This window comes from Gavialis gangeticus, unplaced genomic scaffold (genome assembly GCF_001723915.1).
Source record: "Gavialis gangeticus isolate Ggan-Ray unplaced genomic scaffold, GavGan_comp1, whole genome shotgun sequence".
Classification (NCBI taxonomy): Eukaryota; Metazoa; Chordata; order Crocodylia; family Gavialidae; genus Gavialis; species Gavialis gangeticus.
The window spans coordinates 72025469-72033669 of NW_017728994.1; positions in this window are offsets into that span (position 1 = coordinate 72025469).

Consider the following 8201-nt stretch of genomic DNA (forward strand, 5'->3'; position numbering starts at 1 on the left):
AGTTTTCCCAGAACAAAGAAATGTTATTGAAACATACTAGTGAATTCTAACCTCTGAAAAGCCCTGCAAACTGAACTGAGCACCCTCAGCCCTGCTCTGGTTTCACTATCGCTTGTGCTCTGCTGCGTGGATTCCTCACTTCTGACTCCGCTTCTGGACTCCCACACTGTGGTCTGGGCATGATTTTTTTTTCAAATTCAAGACCTCTATGCCTTGTCTCTAGGTTATTTCTTACTACCACCTCATTACTGACTACTCTTCTTCTAATGTCCCTGTTGATGCTCCTTTTGATTTCTAATTCTCCCCAAATGATGGCTACTTTGTTTATTATTTTTGGCTATTGTTTCTATTATGGTAATACCCAGATAGCCTATTTAAGATTTTGGATCCCATTACACTAATCCTGGTTTATATACATGAGGGATTTTCTACTCTGAAATGCTTCTTGTGGAAATAGGACAAACAAGGGTGGGAGAAAGGAAGTATCAAAAAGGATGGGACAGTGAGGCACAGACATTTAAGTGACTTGCCCCAAGAGTTTCATTCAGATATCTGGTGTTTGAGACCAGTATCACAGCTGTGAAACCAATTTTGCTTATAAATGCAATTGCTGAAAATGCTACATTCATTTTCCTATTGCTTGCTCTTTGCCCCTCCACCTTTTTATTTTTTTTCACTTTGCTCCTTATTGACGTGCAAAGGGAAGAGTAATTTATGTTTCCTTCTGCCATCCAATTGTAAGGGAATAATTAAAAAAAGAAATCTTAACCTTAAAGGATTTGGTTGTTCTGACAAATTAAAAACCACCTCCTGTGAATGAGTTTAAAGACCTCCTGATCTATTCTTACCAGCTTTACACAGCATCCAGGTGGAGAGATAAGTTTGAGGGCCCCAGAACATGGTGAGTTTTCCTAATGTTTCACAACTAACCTGCACAAAATATCTTTGTCCTGATCTGTAGAGTGTTAATTTTTCCTCCTAATGTCTGATTTCTGTATGTTCAACAAGCTATGGGTGTGCAAAGGTGAATAGATTTGAAGGGGGTGTGAGAACAGTTCTTAGTCTGGAATGCACTTGCCTTAAGCTACACTGGTGAACTTGCTTCCCTAGATGTTGGAGTATCTAGCAGCATTTTATTGATCTACCTTTTTATCCCATGCAAAGATTATTGGAAGAAGTCATGGCAATACCAGGGAGGCTTGCATAAAACTGAAATTTCAGTGCACAAAAACTTTTGTCACTAAATAAGTGTAAATATTTAAATAGGTGCGAAAGGTTCCAAAGTCTCTCAAAGTAATACCCCAAACATTAAAATAGAAGTGTTATAGGCAATACATTTGAGAAATAAACTCCTGACCTAGATTTCCCATGTCAGAAATTGCCCCTGGGTATTTCCACTTTAACCTATCTTTAGGTCCAATATATTTAGTTTCCTGGCATCCGCTTTCAGGGTTTACATAACTATTTCTATTTCTATTGAATTAATATTTTAAGCCTGTGCCTCTGCTTTGAAGAGAAAATGATCTATACCAAATGCAGTAAAATGTTACTTTTATTTGAAATTGTATCTGACCAAATGGCTTGGCACCCATTCAACATGTAACTTCTTGTTGGTCTCCATCTTCAGTGACTTCAGTCCTGATATCTGAAATATTAGTCACCAAGTTCATCCGCCTAGAAGGAGCTGATGGTTTTTATTGCTTTGAACACCTTTTTGGAGGGTTCTCTGGCAAAAGTTTTAGCAAACCCAAGACATTTATTTACATTTTAGGCATTACTTTAACATTATCATTACCAGGATGTAACACTATGACTGCTGTCTCCTGATTTTAATCTGCCTGTGATGTTTACTTCGTGTAATGATGGTATATGTTCTGTAAATAACATACTGCATCTCAGGAAATGAAGGATGTTTTGAATAAATAATAATGTCCTGCTGACTACTGAGTCTCCCAGCTCTGGTAATGTACTGTGTAAAAGAGAGAGTAAATACAAACCTCCTTCTGGGCATTTCTGAAAGCAAAATACTCTATTCTATTGCTGGTTAAGCTTGTGGTCCCATCAGAGGTCTAGAGACCAGTATTTAGGTGGTCTTGAAAAGTGATGTGTCAAATATTGCAAGATAACCACCAGCAAGTTGTATCTATCTTTAAAAATGCAGGATACTAGGAAGTGAAATCAGTAGGTTTAAAGTTGACTATAGCTTAAACTTTGAAGTTACTTAATAGTAATTGGGTATCTCTGAACACATTCAGAACCAAGGTGTCCTGTACAACATATTTTTTGCACCTATGGTGTCTTCTGGTTGAATTTTAAGCACTGTGATAAGCAATGGCCATGTCATGTTGCATTGGGTCATGTGATCTGGTGAACCTGACACATGATCTAATACAAACTGACGAGCTTACTCTTACTGCATGAGAACTTAAGACAACACTGCATTTTTAACAAGAGGGCAGGAGTGTGCAATTAGGAGCATGTAGCTGCCATTCTCGCAAAGCCATCTCTAATTGCATTATTCGGCTCAAGTTTAGCCAAATAAGTGAACCTATAAAGAAATGCAAAATCATAAAGCAAAACATTTTTTGGGGGTGGTGGTATGGTGGTAGTTAGTTTAAAAGACATGCCTGATTTGGATGGACGTTCAGAATTATAAGTTAAGAAATATAACACCTCCCACTGAGACTGAAAACTGAGACACGACTGGCTTGCAAATTTTGTAGCTGAATCATTTTCACAAACTATGGCTTAGGTAAAAGACAGAAATCTATCAAATATTGTACAGATTAACTTATCACCTAGTTAAATGGGCTGTCAGTCTGGGATGACTGTGCTTGGCAGGGTGAATTCAAATGCATGTAAATTTCCCTGGTGGCTGACTAGCGAGTATGGTGGAGCTGTCAAATGATGACATGTGAAAATACATTAACATTGTTTAAAATATATTTGAAGGGGATAGCTCATATTTGGATAACATTTTCACAGGCAAATGATTTGTATGAGATCTGAAATACTGACCACATAATTTATTCTGTGAGAATCTTTTTAATAGCAACTCTTCAGATATGTTTTGTGTTTTAAAAGAAGCCCCCAAACAATTAACAATTACTACATAAACTGGTTCGAGTCCCATGTGCCACCATTGTATAGAGTCAGTGTTCCGATAGCCTCGCTTGTCAGTTTCACTTGATCTTACAAAAAGTGATTAGAAACTTCAAAAGAACCAATTACACAGTCCATTGTGTTATAAACCTGTGCATTTTTTAAAAGCGCAGAGTCTCTTGGTCCTCAACATAATTGGACTCTCTATTTTTAATCTCTAGTATTTGTTTGGAAGACAGATTTCCTGACTTAATGAGATTTTTCTCAACGTTTGAGGAAAACGGAAGCACTAAATGCTCTGTATTACATTCATTCTTTCTTAATTCTTCTAGACTTTAGTGGCTTCTGATTCACCTGTGTTACAAGGGGAGGAAGTTTATGGTGGTCAGTTTATTTCCAGTGATAAAGGTTACCTTTAGAAGAAGTATTCTTCAAGGCCAACCTAAAGATAATCACAGGATGAGAGTAGGAGTATGGGCTAAACTACAGGATTAAAAAAAACTAAGCAAATGTTTGAACATGTGATTTGACACTTTTCACCCTAGTCTTGAATCTTTGGAGGTGAAAGGGGAAAACTTAGCGTGGTCTAAAAACAGCAGTTCTCACAGTTCAGCAGTCAACCATGGCATCCGATACATGAAAAAAAATTACTTATGCTGTCAGGTTCCATTATTTACATGATCTTTCTATGGTTGAGTTAGGGTTGTGGATGTGCAATTCAGCCAGAAAAATTGGATATTTATGCAGATGGGTACTGGCATGTGACCCAGGGTTCAAGTAAAAGGCATGATTTGGAGTAAAAATAAAATACAGACAGTAGCAAACCCGTTTCTGAGACGGCAGATTTCAAGGTGAGAGTACTTATTGGTACTTGGGATCCTTCAGAATGATGGCTCTGGGGTAAGATTGTAAATATTTTGACTCGTTCACACTCTGATTCATTGTAATGCAAAGAGTAAGGCCATTTTTGTTTCTGGTTTTGTCATATACCTTAGGTCCTCCTATCTTCCTGGTTTATTTAAAAATCTAGCATAACTTCCAATGAAAGGCTTACACACACAGAAAATCTAATTAACAGACCTGTCACACACAGTGAAAGTTTTCCTTGAATAAGACCACATCAAGTGGGAGACCTTGAAAAGGCATGTTTTTCTTTCTTTTCTGAGTGGTATTATGATGATGAACGGAATGGGGCATGTAGTGGGAAAGAGTGTTTTCTTTCTCTTCTCTGTTCTACTGTGGCCAATGCAAGGAAGCATCAGTTGCTACAGTAGGAAACATGACCTGGAAGAGGGAATACAACATAAATAACTGTCAGTACAAGCTTATTGATATACCTATCACCTGTTCTCTTCTGGCACAAAAAAGCCCAATGTATATTTTGTATACTAATAGGAAGATTTTGAATGAAGTTTGATATCCATCGACTCCTAAAGGCCAGATTTGAAATCCCTATTTTTATTTCAACGCTTTCACAAATATCCTTTGTGTAAATCCATCTGTGACTGGCCATTTCTGTGTTGCCTTCAAAACAGGGAGCGTATGTGGGAATGACACAAAAGTGAACATCACATTCGAACCTCAAATGTGGAACACATATTTTCAGAGGCAGTCCTTCAGGTTTGACAGCCTGTAAACAGGAAAAACTAAGCACTTCCTAAATTTCATATGGCCCTCAAAGAAGCTTCTCAAAAATAATAATGAAAAAAGGTGTAATCAGATATATATTACTTGTTTACTCTGAAACACCAGAACAAGATTTGGGAGTATTGTCACTAAGGGCACTGACAGAAATGACATTTGTCATACCATTGGCCCCTGAAAGTGCTCTACAACTGTGTCATGACTGCATGACATGGCTGCAGAGTGCTTTAAAAGTGGCTGACCATGTGACAAATTGACCCTCATCTAATGAGGGATCAGATGAAGGTGCTCCCAAGTGAAGCATCTAATGAAACTTCTTTTCCCTAGGGTTGCTCTTTGCATTATTGGGGCTCGGCTGATGTGGCCCAGCCCTACCCCCAATGCTGTCTGCAAAAAGGGAGAGGGGAGAAGAGAGAGGGAGGGAGCTGTGGGCTGGGGTTTGCCTGGCCTCAGCTGGAGGGGGATGTGTGGATTGGAGTCCCCTTGCCTCATGGCCCTTCCCCTACGGCTCAGGTTAGGAAACCCATAGTGTGCAGCTCCTTCCCCCTCCCTCCTCTTCCCTCGCTTCTTGCAGATAGCACCAGAGTTGGGAGGGAGGGCAGGGCTTGAGGGGAGAGACTGCAGGCATATTATTCCACTGGATTGGCTCCAAAGTGGTGCTCAATTCCCTCCCTCCCCCCACCCCCCCCAACCCAACAGGTAAATGTCTGTTGGGTCGTGGGGGCCACTTTAACTTATAGCTCTTTCTGAGAAGTGCCATGAGTTAGAGTGGGGACCTGCATGTCTGTCAGCACCCTACCTTCAGTGAAGCCCTTTCTATCTTATTCCGAGTAGAAGGGCTAATGGAGTCTCAGGAGAAAGTGTGGGTCTGCTTGTCTGAGGCTTAGGACAGAGATCACCATTGGTGAGAGAGGAGAAGAGAGAAGCACAGTTTAAGCTGTTAATAGTAAAACAAAACCTGTGGTTATCTTGCAGCAATATATATTTTCCTTTAAACCACTCTAAAACACTGTGTGTATACGTTAACCTTAGCAAGAGACTCTATCCTTGAAGGAGACATGCCTTCATGAATTGCTAGAAATTCAACACAACGAATAGGTGCATAAAATCCATTTAACTTGTTAGTGAATCAGTTGCAGTTCCCTTGGTCATATGTGGATCCTTCCTCTCCAAAAGGAAGCATTGTTACTTCTGCTGCCTCTACCTGGTTAGGCATGTTGCCCCTCCTCTCCCACCTCCACCTTGTTCATTAATAAAACTGAATAGAATTTAACAACTGGGCAACTGGGGATGGAAAGAGCATAGAAAATCTAGCTCACCACATCATTTTCTATGATAGGAAAGAATAAAAGCGATAGAGTCTTTTGTCCTGCTTGCTGCAGAGAAAGGACCCCTACTTTCCAGTGGGGACCTCATCCATTAGATGACCACATTGTTAGAAGAACCATTTTAGTCAGTCTGAAATAACTGATAACTCAAACAACTGTGTGTGTTAGTGTTAAGCTCTGACCTTCAACATATGACATCTTTTGTTTTTTATATGCAAAGAAGCCAAGGATTTCATAGGGTGATTTCTATTATTGGACTAACTGCATAGTTGGGATAGAGCTAGACAGGCTTTTGAATGCAAGATGTTCTTCATCAGGTCTGACCAGTAAAAGCAAGGCCAGCATAGTCTGTGACTTCAGCTTTTACTAGTCAGACCTGATGAAGAATGTCTTGCAATTGAAAGCTTGTCTAGTTCTATCCTAACTATGCAGTTGGTCTAATAAAATATATCATCCTATGAAATCCTTTTGTCTTACATAACTCTTGGACCGTCATGGTTACAGCATCATGCGAATATAGCAAAAAGTGTCATATCAAATGTCTGAGATCACATACCAGTGATGGCATGTCCCTTTCCTGTGAGATCATGCTTTCTAGAAGTGGGACATGCAGCTGTATAGGAGGGAAAACTCATGATCGAGTGTCATAGAAATAAGGGCCCTTTACCTTCTTTTACATTTTCCTGTTAATTGCTTTTCCTGTTAACAACAACAGTTTCAGCCCTTACACTTGTTTTTGTGTGACCATAAATGTCAAGTCATTGTGTTACTTCACTTTAGCATTTATGCCCACTTGCATTTGTTTTGTGGCCATCTGATGTGTAACTTGCACTCCTATGTATCCTCCTGCATAGTTTAGATGCTATGCATTTGAGAGGAGCTTCCTCTGTGAGTAAATGTCCACTTTTCTCAAGATTAGAAAAGTATCTTCTCAGCCAAGAATCAATCACAACTGTGTGTTTTCCACCTTAATTCCTAAGGCCTGTAATGAGAGTGGTTTTCATACACAGAGTTAAGAATGAAAATCTCCATATTCCTGAATGTGCTATTGTACTAACATCCCTTTGTAGTACAACCAATGTGCCTACACCTCTAAAAATTGATTCTGCCTTTTTTTCAATCATTGGGCATATCTAAACATGCATTAATGCACTTTTTGCAATATGCATTAAATTTAGAATCTGCAATTTGTGGTACAAAATAAATGCACATTTGACTGACCTAATGAGCAGTTCTGAAAGCACATGTTTTTAAAGTGACATTTAATGTGCAGCAGCCTATTTTACTGTGCCTTAGTGTAATTGCACTTTTTTTTACATTATGCTTTAATGCGCAGTAAAATAAGCTACTATACATTAAAGCGCCAGTCTAATTAAAGCACTGCAGCTTCTTGTGTATCCACATCCCTACCACCCTCAAAATGCTGGTGGGAGTTCTTGAACTAAAGCTCATTAAATGAGGTTTAAAGTGCTCCTGCCGTCATTTTGAAGTACGGGGATGCTGATACACAAGATAGAGGAGGCTGCTGGAGTGTGGTAATTACCATGCTCCAGCAGGCTCAATTAATCAAGTCTTCTCCAACACAGTCTACTTACAGTGCATCAGTGAAGTCTCCATGCTCATGTATAGTCACCCTGAGACATACTCAAACTCTGTCTTGAGCCATTTTTGTTGAGATGCCTACATGAACTTGGCCAATCTTTAATGGCGAAGCTGCAGGCCAGATGCGTGAAAAAGGTGAGGAAAATTAGTATTTATTAGGTAATTAAAGCACCAGATAATTCAGTCCATTATATAACATAGCATTTATTATTTTACTGCAATAGTCCCAAGGGCTCCCCTTGTGGTAGGAGCTGTACAAATGCTTAATAGAAAAAACTGTTCCAGCCTCAAAAAAAGCATCTTGTTATCGACATATAACATCCTTTTATATATAGGATTACTTCCTTCCCTCTAATCCTTCTTACGCTGCATATGAAAGGTGCTTCTAGCAGGGACAATAACTTCATCCTTGGCTATGATGAAAACCATAATGAAGCATTCTTCTTGGTTTCAGCTGAACTGCTCACAAGCTTATAGTTATACACATGCTCAGGTTTGATCTGTATAGTTAAAGGTGATTGGCTT